The sequence below is a fragment of the Melopsittacus undulatus genome, chromosome 1 (genome assembly GCF_012275295.1).
Source record: "Melopsittacus undulatus isolate bMelUnd1 chromosome 1, bMelUnd1.mat.Z, whole genome shotgun sequence".
Lineage (NCBI taxonomy): Eukaryota > Metazoa > Chordata > Aves > Psittaciformes > Psittaculidae > Melopsittacus > Melopsittacus undulatus.
The window spans coordinates 21347394-21366029 of record NC_047527.1 but is presented as its reverse complement, the minus strand read 5'-3'; the positions used below and the strand labels follow the sequence as shown (position 1 = coordinate 21366029).

The window sequence follows — 18636 nt, the reverse complement described above, 5'->3', positions numbered from 1 at the left end:
CCACTTCCTGGCCTGATTTCAGGCAGAAACAGAAATACTGAAGGCTTGTTTAACAAAACTGCTTGACAGTCTCAGTTTGCTCAGCATCCAATGTCAAATTGAATTATGTAATTTGTTGCTGTGGAGTTCCTCCATTTTAGTAAAAAGAGCTGGAAAATGCAACCTCATGCCAAATTAAAGCCTTTTCTGCCCGATTGCTCAGCAGACAATTCCTCAAACTGATTACTCTTAGAGTTGCAGCCAGGATAACTGTCCTCCAAGTGAATAAAATGAAGTCTAGAGTATCATGGAAGTATCTGGTCCTTGGCTTTACCTCTCAGATGTATGTACAAGGTGAAGGCTTGTCAGCCAGCCTTCAATATGCCAAGGCTTATTCTTCTGATTAGAGAATGCTCTAATGTTAATAAAACCAGCTGAATTATAATGCAGTGAAGAGGTTTGACTAGACTGAAATGGTATTTCTGAAGGCTTTTTTATCTTTTTGATGGTAGAATCATTCAGTTCACATTTATACAGCACATTCAGAAGAACTAGATGATAACATTGAGAGATATCTAAAACCTGAACTGTTCAAGGGAAGGAAGGTAAGGACTGCTTTTCCTGTCATCAAAAGGGCAGACAAATATTCAGTAATTTCTCCCCTTTTGCTTTATTTGAGCCTCAAACAGAAGTAGCTTTGTTCTTTGGTGTGTGGGATGTTACCACTAGCTCCTCCAAAAGTCTCTAAACCCTTCAGCACAATGAAGAAGACAGTCAGATCTTTGTGAGGAATTGTATGGAGATGTTGGAGAAGTCTTTCAGTCTTTATTGAAGAACTAGCAGAAATGTTGTTTTAGGACTACAAGATATTTATAGTCTCACCCATATTGAATGTAAAGGGTATAAATATCATTTTTGCTATTCCTCTTCAGGCCAAGATCTGAGGAACACAGGCCAGAGCACAAAAGAATTTTCACCCTATTCCAAATTCCCATAAAAAAGTGTACTAAGCCTAAATAATGAGGTTAGTGATTTGAATCATGAATTTGGCTTCAGAACTCACTGGGAGACTGAAGCAGAGCAAAACATGTCTGCTAACACCCCGACATGAGCACCACAATTGGCAAGTCCTGCTGAAGAGACATCTCAGACTGAAGTTGTAGAAATGTTAAGGGTTAGAACCGAAGTTTTTTGGCAGAACAGACCTTATATGGAAACCCCCTAGACAGTCTGCCTGCACTGGCTTTGAGACCAGCTTATCAGTTTCATTTCTAGTAGATATATAGATGTATATAGAAAGATCAATTCAAAACCACTTAAGTAAAATAAGAGTAAATAATTCCTGCTGGAGGATGTGATGGACAGTGTGAGATAGATGTTTCCTCTTTAAGGATCATGGGTGGAAATGCAAGAGGAAATCCCAAGTGGAAGGTGGTTACAGTAGAGTTCTTCAAAGATGAGTCTCACCTTGTTTAACATATTAATTTCATCTGAAGCAGTGCAGTTTCTGAATACACCAAGGTGAGATGCACTGTTGGACAGCCAGGCTACCACACAAAAAGAACAGGAAGATCTTAGCACTGAAACAGTATAATGGGATGAAATTTCTTTATTACAAAGTTCAATTTCTGAGGAGCTAGTAGGAAGAATTGATGCTTTAACTGGAAATGATGAAGCTGAAGATCTTACACAGCTGTAAGATAACTGGAAAATACCAAAATGATATGACCTGCAGCAGACAAACAATGCTTCCTAATGAACCTTCAGAGACTGATGTGGTAAGTCTGGGAGGCAGAAGTACCAATGCTATTAATGGAAACACAGCAGGTTGTACAAGGGCTTGCAGATATGAGGGCTCACCTGGTTGCTGTAATATGTGGCCAAGAAAACACGCTCAGGAAAAGGGAATTTGGCCCGCAGTGGCTGCAGTGCAGGGATGTTAAGCCAAATAAGGGAATGGAAAGCCTGTGCTCTCAGAGGAGACCAGAGGCACTCGGCTGTTTAGCCTAGCTAAAGAAAGGCCAAGAGGGGATATGGTTGTAGTCTATAAATACATCAGAGGGGGTAAACACTAGGGAAGGAGAAAAGCTATTTAAACTGAAGGACAATGCTGGCACAGGAACAAATGGGTAGAAACTAGCCATGAATAAATTTTGGCTGGGAATAAGAGCAGATCTCTAACCACTAGAGCACTGAAGTCTGTGGAATGGCCTTTTCTGAAGATTGCAAGACAAATGGCCTAGCCCATGTGAAAATGGAGTCTGAAAAATCACAGATAGGCTCTATATGGTGTAGATACCTGCAGTGGGCTGGATGAGTGAGGAGGTCCTCTCTTGCCCTGCCTTCCTAAAAACAAAGAGCACTTCTTACAGTAGGTAGAGTCTTTCTGGCACAAACATATATCCAAGAGGAGATTAAAAGGCAGTAATGCTAAGTAAACATGTTCACAATATCTCTGTCTTCCTGTGCTGTACATAATCTCCCACCACCACCCATCAGAATGCGGAGCAGCAGGAATGTGACTGGAGGGTTATACAAGCAAAGGAGTGAGTGCCAGGATGTAGCAGACAGGTCAGGAGAGCCAGCCAGCTCTGTCAATTCAAGCATCAGAGAGCATTGGGAACAGCAATACAATTATTACAACAAATTTAATTGATATTGAGATTTACAAGTAACCTCAATAAAATTCACAGCTGGTTGGGCTTAACCTTGGAGTCAAGAGGATTGGCAGAATATGTTGTCCAAAGCAACATCTGTGAAATAGTAAGTTTTCCATTTTCTTCGAAAGTGAACCATGTCCCCAGTTTCTATTCAGTATTGATGGAGCAAGTCACACTTTCTACAAAATTTTTCTTCCTTATTGTGATCCCTTTGTCTTCTACAGTGAGCACAATAACTTATTAATGCCATATAATGTTTCATCTGTCCACTTTACAAAGATTACCACATGACAGCTGCATTTCAGTGTTGACTGGACCAATGCACAGGAAGAGGGAGGAAAGGATTTTCTGTATGGCTTCTTGTATCAGCTGGTCCTGTGCTCCTGGACCACTTGGGGTCAGTTTTCAAGGTTCCTGGGTTGACTGGGACTCACAGAGGAACATCAGGGTGTAGAAGCTGTTGGCACTTAAACCTCCTGACTTCCCTCTGCTTCAGGATATGCCCAGGACTGTCTCAGTTGTGATGATGGGGAGGGACCTTGCCCTGTGCTCCCCTTAAGCCACACCATGACAGACATGGAGTAACCCCTTTGCTTATTACCTTCACACAGCAGCACTATGAATGCAGAGGGCTGTTCCCACAGCCACAAGCTGCTGCTTCATTGCTGAGGCTTTGCCCTTCCGCATCCCAAACCCACATTTATGGCGTTGCATCACATATCACTCTGCTGCTGGGCCTCCTTCTTTCCTCATGACCTTCAGCACACCCATTCTTTCACAGGGATTAAAATGACCCTCAGATATTCGCAGCTAGAAAGTACTTCATATAACACACTATCCACCCTTTGATGTTATTGCTGAAATCGCAGCTGCGCTGGGCAGGGCACATCTCCAGAATGGAGGATCACCATCTCCCTAAGATTGTGTTTTACGGTGAACTTGCCACCGGCTGCCACAAGAGAAGTGCCTCAAAGAGGAGATATAAGGACTCCCTGAAACAATACCTTAGCCTTGGCCATATCGACTACCATCAGTGGTCCACCTTGGCCTCCAATTGGGAGACTTGGAGACACACCATACATAACGCTGTTGTCTCATTTGAGAACACATGCAGAATTAGTCTTGAGGAGAAGAAACAATGTAGAAAGAATTGTGTCTCACCTATACCACCCAAGGAGACCTTTTGCTGTGCTTTTTGCAACCAGATTTGCCTATCCCACATTGGCCTTTTTAGCCATCAGTGTGCTTGCAGTAAGTGTGGGTAAAGCCCTTCCCAAATCTTCATTCGCTAAGTCAAGCCATCACCCTTTGATGTTATCTTCTTTATGTTTCAAACACTATAAATGACAGTTCTAAGGCAGGCTGCTCCTGCGGCAACCAACATGCGAGCCTTTGGATGCTGCAGGGTACCGGAGATGTTTGATTCTGATGTTCATCTATTAGGTGCTTATATGTGGAAAGTCAAGACAGCTGTCAACTGTCCACTTAATGGGAAGAACACAGCTGGAAGGGAGCTGTTGCTCCAGAACACCACCTTGGACTGAGTCTTCTCTTTTCCTCCTGCAGAAAGTGTCTGCTCAGGACTTGAAATAGCAATACAGAACAAAACAGTAGTGAATGACACAAAGGCACTTCATGTTGTAGACAAAACCTAGCCTTGTATGGATCTGCAGCTAGAGGAACACCACAGTCCTCTGCTATCCCATGAGCATCCAGAGGGCAGGACTGAGAGCAGTGAAATTGATTTTAGATGAGATGGGGAGATTGGCATCACATCATCTGAACTCTCTGCCTACATTTTTACTATCATCTATCTCGAGTTTCCTCAGGGCAGGAAAAAATAGCTGAGAACAGATACCACGATATCTAACAAATTCATCTGATGCCAACTTCTCTCGGGCCTTGTGTAGTATAGTTAACCACTCTTCTCATTAGAAACACCAAATCTAATTAGTTTATTTAACTGCATTAGGTGGAGAAGGTGCATGGTGCTTATAGTTGCATAGTGGGAATGGAGCATAGAGCTTCCTTTTGCCCACTTAAAGTGATCTTCTTTGTATATTAGATTCAGCTGCTTATAATGAAATGCAATAAAGATTCCTGGAGCAAATCACATTTTTCTTAATATGTTTAAACAATTTTATGGAGTCTTTTATTGATTGGAGAAGGAGCAGTTTCAGGAAAAATGTACTTAAACAGACATGACAAACCATTCAATTACCCAGCACTTCTCAAGACTAATGCCTGAAGTCATGAGCATATCACACAATGGTGCTGCTTCCATTTGTGCCAGATGCCTGAGAGGCAGCGATCATAAACCTCTGTAGCGGGTGGGGTGGGTGATTTCAGCAATGACTGGGAGAAAAGTCTGTCACTGTATTGTCTGCACAGACAAATTTAATATGCTGTGAATCTTGACCAAAATTACCCACCAGCAGAATTAGATAACAAGCTTAAAGTAGAAAGGAATAGGGAATTATGTCCAGTTGAGCAGTGGCAATTTGGACAACACTGATGCTTCAGTGGAAAGACTGAAGCACAACGCAAAATATGATACAGAATAAGGAATGCAAACACTGATGAAACACACAGATGGTTGAACAGGCTTTTATTACCAGACAAAAATACTGCTCTTTAAAAGAGGATCACATTTTGGTTAAAAAATGCACATGGTACATTAGAGCCAGGTGCTTAGTGGAACTAGAAACTTAAGACAGATTTTGCCATTACCTAATGATGCTTGGAAAAAACACTTGTGTGCAGTTTTGTGAAAGAAATATTTCCTGTTGTTGAGCTTTCCTTTAGAAAGACATATTTCTATTTCACTAGTGAGAGCAGTTGTGTGGCTAAAAATGCACGGCAGGCTGCACAGAACAGGTCTTTAACCATACCTATCCCTCCGTGAGTTTGCTCAAGGCTAATAAGGATTAAAACATATTCAGTGACTCTGAAAAATATCTTAATGCTAGTCTTCCTAAATCCCCTGTATTATTTGGAGCAATATGAGCACAGTACCTTCTGTTTGCAAGTGAAAGGTGAAAACTTGACACTTTCAGACTGTCATGGCCATGCCCTGCTTCACTAAAAGCTGGGTCCTGCCTTACTAAACCCAGCCAATACCCTCTTGCCCTGCAGGGCTTTGATGTAAGGCTGCAAATAAAATCAGAGTGCCATGCAATGAAAGGATGAAAGGACCTGCCAAGACATCATAGTCATGGTCATGTTGATCTGATTGGGACAGCCACTGACATTAAGTGATTTGCCTGGGGTTACAAGTCAGTCTGTGGAGGGGTTTAAAGAAAGACCCCAGCCTAAAGAGTCCCAAAGTGACAGATTTTGCCCTCTACCAAGTGACATAGCCTACTTCTGCTCAGCATCTCAAAAATGAGCTGCTTTTCCAGCATGCAGCAAGGTGGAAGGCAAGTCCCATTCCAGTGGCTGCACAGCCAACAATGTCCCCAGGGATAGGAGGCTGCTGCCAGAACAGAGGTATAGGCAGTGGATCTGACTGAGAAACCCAGACAAAGTGGAAAACACTCCGTGCCAAACAGAGGAAGTAACACAAATAACCAAACCTGACTGAAAAGCTGCAGGGAAGGAGACAGATAGGTAAATGCTCCCCTGGCTCTCACAAGGCCAAAAAAGTAAAGCTTGAACTCAGCAAAACCAGAAGCACCATCAGAAAACTGCATTCAGAAATCTCCTTTGCTTTTTGCCTCTTTCAGCCCTGCAGTTTTACAAAGAGAGCCCTTGGACATCACTTCTTGCAGAGTGAAATACAAAATACTTGAGCACAGCAGATGCAGTGCTGTGAGGTGCTGTGGGAGTCAGGGAGCAGCAGCGGCATTATGCAGAGCGCAGTGTTTGCTTCAGGCTTAAAAAACAGATACTAGGCACAACACAGCATTAGAAAAGTGGATCATGTCAAATCTCTCATTGAGAAGGTTAATACAGATGATAACAACTCCCTCATTCGGGGGAAACTGTGGAGCAAGGCAGTACAGTACTGGATATTCACCTCTACAATTTTCACATCTTTAAAATAAATTGATTGTAAACTAGAAAAGGTTCATAACTGAACCAGGCAGGATGAAGAGTGTGTACTAAGGAAATTAGCATCAAACCCACACATGGGGGAAAGAAACCTCTGTACAGACTCAGGTCAGCAGTGTATGCAATAATGTCCCTCTATGCAGATGGGGGAGTAAAAAGCCTGTTTCTCTACAGACCAAAGGTTTTTCTTTATCTTTCTTTCTAGGCATGCGCCTCACTTCTTTTGCTTTGGTCCTATTAAAACTCCACTGCTTCATTTGACAGACTGGAGCTGTCAGCCTTTTTGTCATGCTCCAGTGGGCTGGTTTCCTGCTGGTGGCCGTGGCAAGAGTGCACAGCTCATGAGCTTTCCCTGGCTTTGGGCTCCAGAAAAAAAACACATTTCTACATTTTTTTTTATTGGGTTTCTTATTGTTTTTTCTAGGTTTGTTGGTTTTGGTTTGTTTTTTGGCTTTTTTGTTTGGTTTTTTGGGGTTTTTTTTCCCCCAAGGATATTCCCACCCAGTTACGCATGATGACATTTACCACATCACCTGTGACCACAAAACAAATGCATCTGGCTTCATTCCCCAGCACTGGGACCAACTGGCGCACAAGTTCTCTCATCCACGCTACTTCAATTTGCACGTTCCTGAAGAGTGACTGTATACCATCTGCCCCTTTGGATAGTCCCAGTGGCACAGAATAAGTCCCAGACTTGGGCTGGGCACCAGCTGAGAGGATATGAATTGGTGGAAAGAAAAACTGGAATAGGAGCAGCTGTGGATGGACAGTAGTTTTCATCACAGAGCTCCAGTGCTGGGGATGCTCCCTATTTTGTGCAGCATGGACACAACCAGCATCCATAGTACAAACACAGCCATCATCTCATGAAACTGGATAGCTTGTCACTTACTGGAATGTTAGTCATAAAGTAAGAAATGTCAAGGCTTGGGGGGAGCAAGTTTACCTACTGTGAAAGGGGCATTAAGAAGGGATTATGAATTATACCCAAAGTCAGAATCATGTGGGACATGGTCTGCAAGTGGCCTCAGGCTCTTTCATGGGCTTGCTGGGGCTCTGAAGGGCTTTCAAAGCATTTGAAGACCAAGGAGTTTGACTAGGATGCCATGGAAGGCCAAATGCACCACTGGTGAGGAAAATGCCAGCAGGAGGGCTAGGGGAGGTGGAAATGATGGGGTGAGCAGTCCAATCCCTGCTGGGAAGGAGGAGGGCACTGGGGGGATGATGTCTGCCAGGTGCTAATGCTTTCTGGTGATACAGGCAGGCAAGGGTCAGGTCATCTGCATCTCATCTCTGCGCCCCAGCTTCTGCCTGATTTTGGCAACCCCCGGCTGACAGCAACACAGAGCCTAGTAGCTTGCTCTGCTATATGTGGGTCCTGCTCTCTACCACAATGGACACTGCTTTTCACATACATGTCAACAGAACCCCTGAATGATAACCCAAGTGAGGCTCAGCCTTTGTACCCCCTAATACCAACCTTGGTAGGCTTGACCTTTGCACCCCAAATGCCAGTGCCAGTAGGCTCAGCTTCTGCCCACACTATGCAAGTCCATTGTTGGGATTATTCCAGACCTCAGATCAGACAGAGGGCTGTGGTATGGCCAGTCCAACTCCCCAGCACCCCGTATTTAGCAGCAGCATCTGTCCAAGCAGTGTGTGACTCATCTGGGTCTGGCCACCTCCTCATGTGGTGCCTTTCACTATGACTCTGGGGATTTCCACAGAGAGGCAGGCACTGCTGGCTCTGGTGGGGCAGAGCTGGGGTCCCACACACAGCATGGGGCAGCTCCTCTCCACGCCCCATCAGGGCAGCAAGAGGGCTGGCTGGTCTTCTGTAAGCACAGCAGGGATGGGATGCTCCTCTCCTCCTGCTCATCACTTGGGTGCCAGCCATCCACAGTGAGGTGAACTGCTGGATGCAGTGACAACAAGTGCTGCCACCAAGCATTTAATTTTTAATTGCTCTCAGGGCTTCTTTTCCACTGTTCCCGGCACACCAGGGGAATGCTGCCAGCACCTGTCTCTGGGGCTATTCAGCTGCATGCCTGACTGTGAGGGATGAAAGAGGGGTGTCCCCAGCCAGCCCTGGTGGTGCTGCCAGGGACCCCCTCCAGAGCAGCTGCTCTCCCAGGTCAGCATTCACTGACGGACACCCCAAGGGCCATGGCTACATCCTGGCTCAGTGGGATCTGCCTGCATCATGCATGCTGGGGCCAGGCTCCCTTGGGATTATCTTCCCAGAGGTTTCCCCTCCTTCTGCTTTGAAGGAGCATCCACCAGCAAGAGATGCTTCTGGTCAAGTTGGGCTACAGAGAGTCTGGTTGGGAGAAGCACGTTGCCTGCCAGGGCACCTTCCCACTGTGCTGGCCATAAGCACGTCCCCTGTGTAGCTGGAAGCCATCCTGACATGTTCAGGCTTCCCCTCTGAAAGAAGAATAATCGTTCCTCTGCAAGGGCAGCTGCAAGCTGTGCAACCCCCAAGCTTGCCCTGAGGAAGCACTGCTGAGGGCTGTCAGGAAGGAATTGCCAGGCTTGACCCTGAGGAGGTGAAATTGCCTGAAATACCTGGATTCCCACCTCCCTGACAGTTTGCCATTAGCATCCAAGGGCAGCTCTGAGCCCCCTCAGTGCTGACACAGGAGCACGTGTAGCTGTCCATCTCAGGCTGCAGATCCCCTCCTCTCTTCACTTAAGCCATTCCTCTGCTTAAAAATGTTATTTTGGGAAAGAAATGAATAATGGGAACAGTGCTGGAAAAGCACGGGGCATTCAACAAACAAAAGAAAAGCTGCTATTTTTGAAAATGCCTCAAACTGGTAACTGGCTTGTCTTAACCCATTATCTCCTGGCTGCCTCTGCAATGCCCTACCCTGAGTGCCATCTGCAAGTACTGTGGGAACTACATGCAGCAAAGGTGTGTTTTACTACATACTCTTGGTACGGGAGCAACACCACAGTAGACTAATAACTGACATGGGGTGAACTGATAGTGAAACATACTTAAACTTTTAATCAGACACTTTGAATTAAGTCAGGTGGGGGTTCTGCATGGGTCCCATTGTCTAATAAAATGAGTGAAAGTCAGGCAAGCAGTCACCTTACTACCACTTCTGTCACCTTTTGTCATCTCTGAAAAGAACTGTACTTTTCTAATTGGGGCATTGCAAGCATTATGTGGACATGGTGAGTAGAGGGGTCTAGCCCTGCAGAGCAGCCCACTGCCAATGGTTCACAGAGAAAAGGCCATCACTGCTGCAAGAAGAGAAACTGAATCTCTAAGCCTGTAAATCCAGGTAAACATAAACTTATCTTAACAAATTCACCAAGACTCCAATGGAGCTGGTGTGGAGCATGTTACACTGTTCTTTTGTCAGCTCTCATTCACCCTTGCCACTGTTGTGACCAAGTCTGCAAGGTGCCTTTGCAGCCCCAGTTAGCACTGGCATGGGTCTCCTGCTTGTGGCATCCTGTGCCATGGAAAAGCACTGGTGACATCTGTGACACCACTGCAGGTGGCTCTGCAGGTCCTCCTGACAAAAGCAACCAGCCACCTTCCATCGTGGGCTAAAACCTAGCAGAAGACAGGTAAACCAGGAAATGAGTATGGCAGAATCACTGCCCTGTTGATGTTGGAGGAAGAATTACTAAGGTCTGGGCTCATGATTTCAGTTCCTAAAGCAACACTACCCTGCTATTCATGTTTGCCAGGACTCCCAAGGATGCCATGAAGCCAGTGGCAGGGATAGTGGCTTCTTTCTCACAGGCAGTCTCATTTCTGAATTGTCAGAAAAGAGCTCATCTTGCCTCAGGTAGGTGACTCCAAACACTGGGTTTTCAGTTCCAGGAGAAGCCTGAGAAAATAAAAATCTATTTTTTGTTCAGGAAGAGGAGAGTTCCTCTTTCCACTGCCCCTCACCTTCCCAAGCCTCAGCACTTCTGCCTTTCACTGAGCTCTGCTTCTCAGCTTTTACCTTCATGGGGACAAGGAGGACTTCCTTGGCAGGAGTCACTCAGCTGCTTTGTCAGGCTCAGACAGCAAAGGTAAAGCAGAACATAGTATTTCTGCAGAAGTACTCAAAGGCTCTTCTATAACTCAGAGGCCAGACAGTCCCAAACAGACCCCAGAGCTGTAAGTGGTTTAAAATCACATGCCATAAAACATTACATGCCTTGCAACTCATGCTGGGGATTTTGATTAAGGAAACCCTTCAATGCGGCAAGGAAGAACTGCAAATTTTGACAGTGTTCTCAATTTTTAGCAGTAAACTAATCGAAAGTGAAAGGCGAAGTGAAATAATTGAAAGTGAAATCTGCATGCTGTACCAAATCAGCAATAAGTTCAAGCAAAAGGAGGCTGGGGTTAGACTGAAAGAGGTGTCCTTGGCCAGCTTCTTATTATTATTCACATCAGCCTGTGAAATAAGTATACAAAAAATGCAGGCTACCCTTCAGATGAGGCTGTTCTAGGGTCAGACCAACTTTACATGAAAAACCTCACAAAAGATAAACAGCTATGAATAGGACACTTGACAGACAAGTCCAGAGTACAACAGACAGTGTTTCTGCTGAGATATAATTGCTCTAATTGGACCTGGGCTTGCTAAAATGGTGAAGTTAAAGAGGACTCTGCAATCACGCTGCCATTCTGCACAAAAGAATAGTGTTGTGATAGGAAGCATATAGCAGTTGTGGAAATAATCAACGGCTTTGTGCTCGCTTTCCCTTGGTCTCTTGGATTTGCCTTTAGGAAACATGCACGCAACATGAGCGGAATATTTTCTTTAGAGTTAAAAGTTCTAGGGCTGAATTGCCTCATGGCTGAAGTCTCTTTGAGTATTATTCAGCTGAAGTTAGACACTTCAAATGAGCTGGATCCATTGTGTTTTTTAATTCCTGCAGGACATGCAGAAAGGCTATGTGAGGCATAATCAGGGAATCTGCCTGCTCTAAGAGCAAGGGAATTTAGCAAGGAAAGAAGCTAACTTTGACCTTCTTTGCCTTTAACTTGTATTCTCTGAAGTTAAACCCTATAAACTACCTGATCTGCTTGTCTAACAAAACCTCTGCTCATGCAGTCTTGGCTCTCTCAAAAATCTGGTCTGTGAGAACAAGCATGAAGTTCCTTCAGTAGCACCTACTGTGTGAGGGTTGACTGTGCCATGTTTCTCCAGTGCTATTTTGTACCCAGTACTGAGCAGAGACCACAGCCCGTTTAGCCACACCAGATGGCATCAAAATTACAGTATCACTATTAAGAGGAACCATTTAGCTTTCCTAGCTCCCTCAGACAGTCCTTTTTCACACTACTCTTGGCCTGTACTGCAGATGCCCGGGGACATTGGGCAAGGTTACTAGAGGTCCCTGCTGGGGCAAATGCAGCAGTGCAGGAACAGTGACAGCAGAACAACCAAGAAGTAGCAAGGCTGCCTCTGGCCTCATCCCACTGTCAGCTCAATCACCATAGAATCATAGAATACCAGGTTGGAAGGGACCTCAAGGATCATCTGGTCCAGCTTTTCCAGGCAAACCATGACCTAGACTAGATGTCCCAGTGCCCTGTCTGGCTGAATCTTAACAGTGGGGATGTTCAGTAGCCCACCACTCCCCTGGGGAGATTATTCCGATGCTGACTCTTCTGATTGTGACATTTTTTTCTTGTGTCCAGTTGGAATCTCCCCAGCAGTAACTTGTGCCCATCACCCCATGTCTTTTCCATGTGAGTGAAAAGGGAGTCTCCACCTCCTTTGTAGCCACCCTTTAACTTCTGGAACATGGTCTCCCCTGAGCCTTCTTTTCTTTAGGCTGGACAAACCCAGCTCTCCCATCTGGTCACCTAGTCCTGCCCAGGGCTCTCCTTCCCCCACTTTCCCTGTCCCACCTGGTCCAACAGAGTCAGCATGGCTCTGGCATGGTCCTGGGGCCCAGTTCTCTTGTCAGTGAAGTTCAGCACACTGCTAAGAGGCTTTGTGACAAGTGTGGCAGATATAAACCTGTCTCAAAGCTTTCAGCCCTGGTGTTCACCTGCTTCTGTGCACAGACAAAGCTGGCTGAAAGTCTCCTACCCCTCTGGAGTTCTAAGTAGATTGGGATTAGATATAGGGAAGAAGTTCTTTACTGTGAGGGCAGTGAGGTAGTGGCACAGGTTGCTCAGAGAAGCTGTGGCTGCCTCATCCCTGACAGTGTTCAAGGCCAGGTTGGACAGGCCTTTGATCAACCTGGTCTAGTGGAAGGTGACCCTGTCCAAGGCAGAGGGATTAGCACTAGATGATACCTAAGGCCCCTTTCAACCCAAGCCGTTCCATAATTCCATGCCTTTATGACTATGACTCCATGATTCTATGAAATTTGCAAAACTAGTGGTGTGATGCTCAGGAGCTGCTCGTGCCCCACCTGCAAACCAGCAGGGATCATGCCCCACCTGCAAAACACAGGGATCCCCAGGCAAGGCCATTTGTCCATAAAGAGCCAACCTGACTTACTGCACCCAAAAAATGCCTTCTCAGGTCATCATCAGTGACACCCTGCAGATCCTGCCCTTTGCTCACATTGCAAACACCTGATCCAGACTGCAAGACTGTATCACACAAAATGTAACCAATGGGCCAGTTGTCCCCCCCTGCGTCCATGCAAAGCACCAGGACTGGCTGTAGGTGAGTGCCTGAAGGTGGCTTTGGGAGGCAGGTGGTTCCACAGAGTATTTTGGGAGCAACTGTATCCCTGAGTCACTGGGAACCAGCCAGCCCAATTATCCATGCGGTCCTGAGTGTACTGCTCCTTTTCACACCTGGCCCTGATATTTCCTCTGCAAGAGCACTGTGATTGTCTCTCAGCAGGACTGAGAGAGATGTATGGGGACATTACAGCATCAAACATGCCCCACAGTCAGCTTCTACCTCCTCCCAATGCCAGCTTTGCTTTGTGCATTACAGGCTTTGCTCCACATACGGTCCTGTCCAACATCCCAACAAGGTGGTCAGAAAAACTGCCCATGATGGTCTCCAAAGTGTGTGTGTCTGACAAAATCGGACAGGATTTATCAACACAACTGAAAAGAAAAGATATGCTCATTTCCAGCTAATTTGTCTATGCTAAGCCAAAGATCATAACAAGAATAGTAAAAAAAAAAAAGTAAGGGTTGACATCAATGAGATTTACACAGCTAAAACTTTGCACAACATTGTGAACATGTGCAGCAAAAAGTCTTGAATTACAAAAGAAGAGAAACAGATGTAAACTGAGACCCATCCTCTACTCTGCCCTGTGATAGGAGGCATTGCTGGGAATTCCATGCTCTGGGCAGATTAAAACCAGAATTTCAGTCCAAAGTACAAGCTTCTTGGCTTTCCTCTGTGTAAATCAGATCCTTACATTATCTCAGTGTCATTTTGTGGCTGAAAGCAATTCAGCAGCTCTCAGCACAGCCAGACTGAAATTCAGCTGAGCAGGATCTGAGCACTTCAGCTCTTAATGATCGGATGTTTCTGTGGAAATTAATCTTACAGAAAAATGAAGTTTGTCAGAAAGCTGACAGTGAGTGCAGACTGCGGAAGGGAGAAGAACTTTACAACTCAGCCTTCGCATTTTCCACCTATAGGGTTTTGACATTCGCTGAAGTTGTAGTGAGGGCAGCTTCTTCGCAGTGCTCCCCCTGGGAAACACCACATTCAGCAATTCCTGAAGTACAGTTTCTAATTATATTTTCATACTGTAATGCTGTCTGAAATGCAAATTTGATGACAGAATAATTTGATCCATGTAAAATAATTACAAAATTGCTGTTTCTCAAACCTCAACTCATACTCCCTGCTATTTAAGAAGATAAATTTAACAGCAGTGAAAGTACAGCCAAAACATTGTCTATTTTTTTAACTGTTATCAGACTATAACTGTCTGCACAGATTTTGGCTCACCATGGAAGATTACTTCTAAAATATGATCACCAAAAACATTCCAGAGTTAGGATTTTTGTTGCTTTAGCTTGGAACCGACAACCAGATCAACTTTTATTTTGCATTCAGAGTACCATACACATGGCATCTGCTTTTAATTGGAAAAGCAACTGTTGATTAAAATACCAAATCTGTACTGCAGCTCAGTTATCATTTAAACCAGTTGTTGCTAACGTTGATGCAGGACATTAAATTAGCACAATGTAATGATTTTTAGCAGGGTGGAAACCAACTTCTGCAATATGTAATTTAAGAGCCTGAAATTCCATAATCCTACATCAATTTCCAGTGTCTGACGATTCTTCTCTCCTTTACAGGGGATTTTATTCCCCTTGAATTATTGCCTTGAGTAACGACTAGGACCTTTAAAAAGACAGAAATCTCATTCTGTTTGAAAAATGCAAGAAGGAGTCAGCATTCTGCTTTGCAAGTTTTTTTTAGGTTTTATTATGCTTCTAACCTAAATTTAGATTGCCATTGCCCATCAACTCAACCAGAACAAGGTAGAGCACATGAAAGGCTTGAGTGTGTTATTATTACTAGGCTAGAGGCATCAATAGATCATGTCTTTTTTTAATTTCCCTGTCTGTATCCAGTTGTGTGAGAAGCGACTTAAGGAGATCTCAGTCCTGTTTTTAGCCAAGATATTTCCTAAGGTGAAATGCTTGAATTCTTTAGGAATTCTCAGTTTCCTCACCCTTCTCCATGGACAAGGAGGCTGTCAATAGAAACCATCTCCTCACTGTGTGTGTGCAAAGGGGTGACATTTGTAAATGATCTGAAGGCTGATGGCAGGCAGGAGGGTCAATCTGGCCACCCCAGAAGAAGGTGGTTTCTCATCAAGCCCATGTGCAATCTTACATTTTTCTCTTTACGTCAGAGGATTTCAAGTCCAGCTAAGCTGTCAGTGTCACGGTTGCAGTGTTGGGCAGAGGAGGAGGGATGGGCGGTAGCCACCATCCCCCTCTCAGTGGTAGGATGGAACCTACAGGCTGTTTGCTTTTCTCATGGTGAGTCAAATCATGGCAGGGCAGAGATTTTGGGATGCTTAGCATTACATTGCCTGGCAACTTCACACACATCCAGGGTAAAATCCAGGTGTTTGTCAAAAGGATTTGGTACACAGCTGACCAGCGAAAACGAGAGCATGAAATCACTGAGCAGAGAGGCACGCAGCCATGGGACAAGTCAGGCACTGTCCCCTGCCATTCCCCTCTGCCTTTTCCTCCAGGTGCGTGCTCTGGCACTGCCTGCCTGACCACATCTCTGCCATCCCCACCTCTGGTGCTCAAAGAAGCCTGGGCTGATGGGATTCCCAAAGCCCCCAGAGACTCAAAGAGAAGGGACAGAGTTGGTCACTCTGCCAAGAAGGACACATCCCTGTGAAACCCCAGCAGCACTCACCAGCTGCCTCCTGCCACAGCATGGCTGGGACCCTCCTGGTAAAATGTGAAGGAATCTATCATCCTCCTCTCTCAGGTCAAGCTAGAGCTTTTAGAAGACTTGCTCAATATCACTAATGCAAGATACGTCCATTCCAGCTGTTTATAAATATTTCTAATTAACAGCTCTTTAGCAAAAGTTGCATCAATTATTTTTGCCCTTGCTGGTGTTTTCAAGGCATCAAAAGCTACAGGACACTGTATGCAAGCCTAAACGAATGAGGTGAAGCCCCAGCCCTCACTGAGCATCACTGCCACACCGACAACTCAAGTCAAACCTGGCAGGCGACTGCAGCTATACATGGAGCCAAATTCTCCAGACTGGAAGTTGGTGACTTTTTTTGAATGGCAGATGCTGCTCAGCAAGAATCAATCCCCAGACTCCATGCCTCAGTCCTTCACTGGACTTACCCCACTGGCGTAAGCTGGTGAACAAGCAGCTGGTGGACCGCATCAACTGCCTCCCCTTGCCCTCCCCTCCTGCCCCACTCCACAGATTCTGGGGAGACCCCCCCCATGCAGGTGAGGTGCAAGGACCACCATCAGCCAAAACACAGATCCCCACACTGGTTTGCACCCCTGTGAGAACACCGAGACTCCCACTTCCCTACTGGAAGGCTGCACACGGGTTGCTAGCACCTCCACAGGGAAGCTGCAAGGCTCCTGTAAACCTTGGTTAAACTCACCTACAAGGAGCCAGTCGAGATTCCTCATGCGCTGATGCATTGACATCAGGTAAAGAATTCAATAAAGGAAATTAAAAATATTCCAGCCTCCCTAAACATTGATATTCTAGGCACAAGAGTTAAATTGGAAAGAGCATATGAGATAATGGCAACGGTTTAGAGGTTTCAGATGCATTTATCCCTGTTGCTCTGTCAAGAATACCAAATGCAGTGAAATCCACAGTATTAAGACATAACTTTCCTCACAGAAGTGCTTTCAGTTTTAACCTCTGCATTGCCTCCCTTTCTGAAACAATTGCTTCTGCTGCATTTGGTCACATTTGAATAATAATGTTTATAGAATTTTTTATCTTTTATTGCTCTGTTTCAAATTGTTTTGTAGCTCTGTGATTGTTTCAGAGTGGCAGCTGCTTTAGAAAATCATTACCATTATCAATAAACCCTTTGAACTTTGGGAGGAAGGGAACAGGAGCATATAATTGGAGAAGATAAGAACGATCGAGCATACTTTTCCAGGAAACAACACACATGATGCTTCAGCCGTAATCTGTTCTTAAAATGAATCTATATATTCCCACACAAACAAACTCAGGCTGTGGCACTAAACTTCAGGAGCCCTGTGATCTCTTTCCCCACAACAGCCCCCTCGGAGTAAGTGTAATACAGAAACAGACCCAAACCCACTCTTCTTTTTACAAAAGGACCCAAACAGCAATTTCATTTTTCAATTCCTGTGATGCTCTTCATGCTGCAGGTCTTTTTTTGGCTATTCTAAATGCTCTCAACCCACAACAGCAAAAAGAAAAGGCAAACCCCAAGCCGTGTGTGTGCATGTGAGGACAGTGTGAAAGCCCCTGTTCAGCACTGCTGCTCTCTGGGCATGTTTCAGACAATTTTTCAGGAAGCTCTTGATCCTTCCCTTTGTAAACACTATACGGTCAAGAGTGCCGCGTGCCCCAGGAGAGGGACAGAAAACCCGGGGAGCGTGCGGGGACTGTGTGAACAAAGATGGTTTAAAGACTCGAACTTTGGGAGTTGGATTTCAAGCTGTTCCCAACTGCATCGGCTGCTGGCTCCCCCCTCACCGAACACGTTGGGTACAAACCCGCCTGAACTGAGCAGCATTAAAAACCTAATTTCTAAGTTCCAGCGGAGCTATAAAGCTGTAGAGATGCCCCAATCAACAGAATACCTAAACAGAATTTCTTTTAACTCCTGAACGCATTAGCCTAGAGTTACTCGTGTTCATTTGTATTCCTAAAGTGTCAAATGAGAACAATATCATTTTCTTCTCCTTTCACGGATCATTAATCTAAATTTAAGTCCGCTTTGCAGTCTGCACACAGAATTAGTAACTGGAAGCTGCTTTGCATTTATCTGATAGTGCCGGGCTTGTTCATCAAGGCAAACTTCCAGCCAAAACAAACAAGTGAAAAAAATCAGTCCCGATAAGCTGCTTTCTATTCTTTTTTTTTTAAGGAAAGCCCAAGAAATACCTGATGAGAAGGTAAAGCAGACGGTTACCTCACACTGCAGAAATGCAAGTTGTTAATAGTCCATGCTCTGGCAGCCCCTGAGAACGGCAGCGGCGGCAGCGGCGGCGGCGGTGGGGATAAATCCAGCATCCACTGGGTTCTCACAAGGCTTTGACTGCGCGGCCGAAACCGCAGGCTCTGCCTCCAGCTGACGTCAAGGCGGCTGTCACATGGCCAGGCGCAGGCCCAGGGAGCACGGGTTGTCCTGGCAACCCCAGCAGTGCTCCGAAATGATTTCAATAGGTCATCTGTCACACTGCGCGCACGCTGAGCCGGCGCGGGCGCCCGCACAGCCCAAACACACAGCGCTCGCTGGACGGTCCCGT

At 45.4% G+C, this 18636-nt stretch overlaps 1 protein-coding gene across 2 annotated transcripts in view; it reads right to left on the bottom strand.

Moving 5' to 3' along the window:
* Positions 1-18393, bottom strand: part of NCALD (neurocalcin delta) — a 51384-nt gene extending 32991 nt beyond the window's left edge. The window contains exon 1 of one of the 2 annotated variants that reach the window (XM_005150902.3): positions 18300-18393. The gene's annotated coding sequence lies outside the window, so the exon portion shown is untranslated. Of the gene's footprint in view, positions 1-18271 lie in introns of both variants that reach the window. The other variant, XM_031050543.2, reaches the window with a different exon arrangement.
* Positions 18394-18636: the final 243 nt, after the last annotated feature.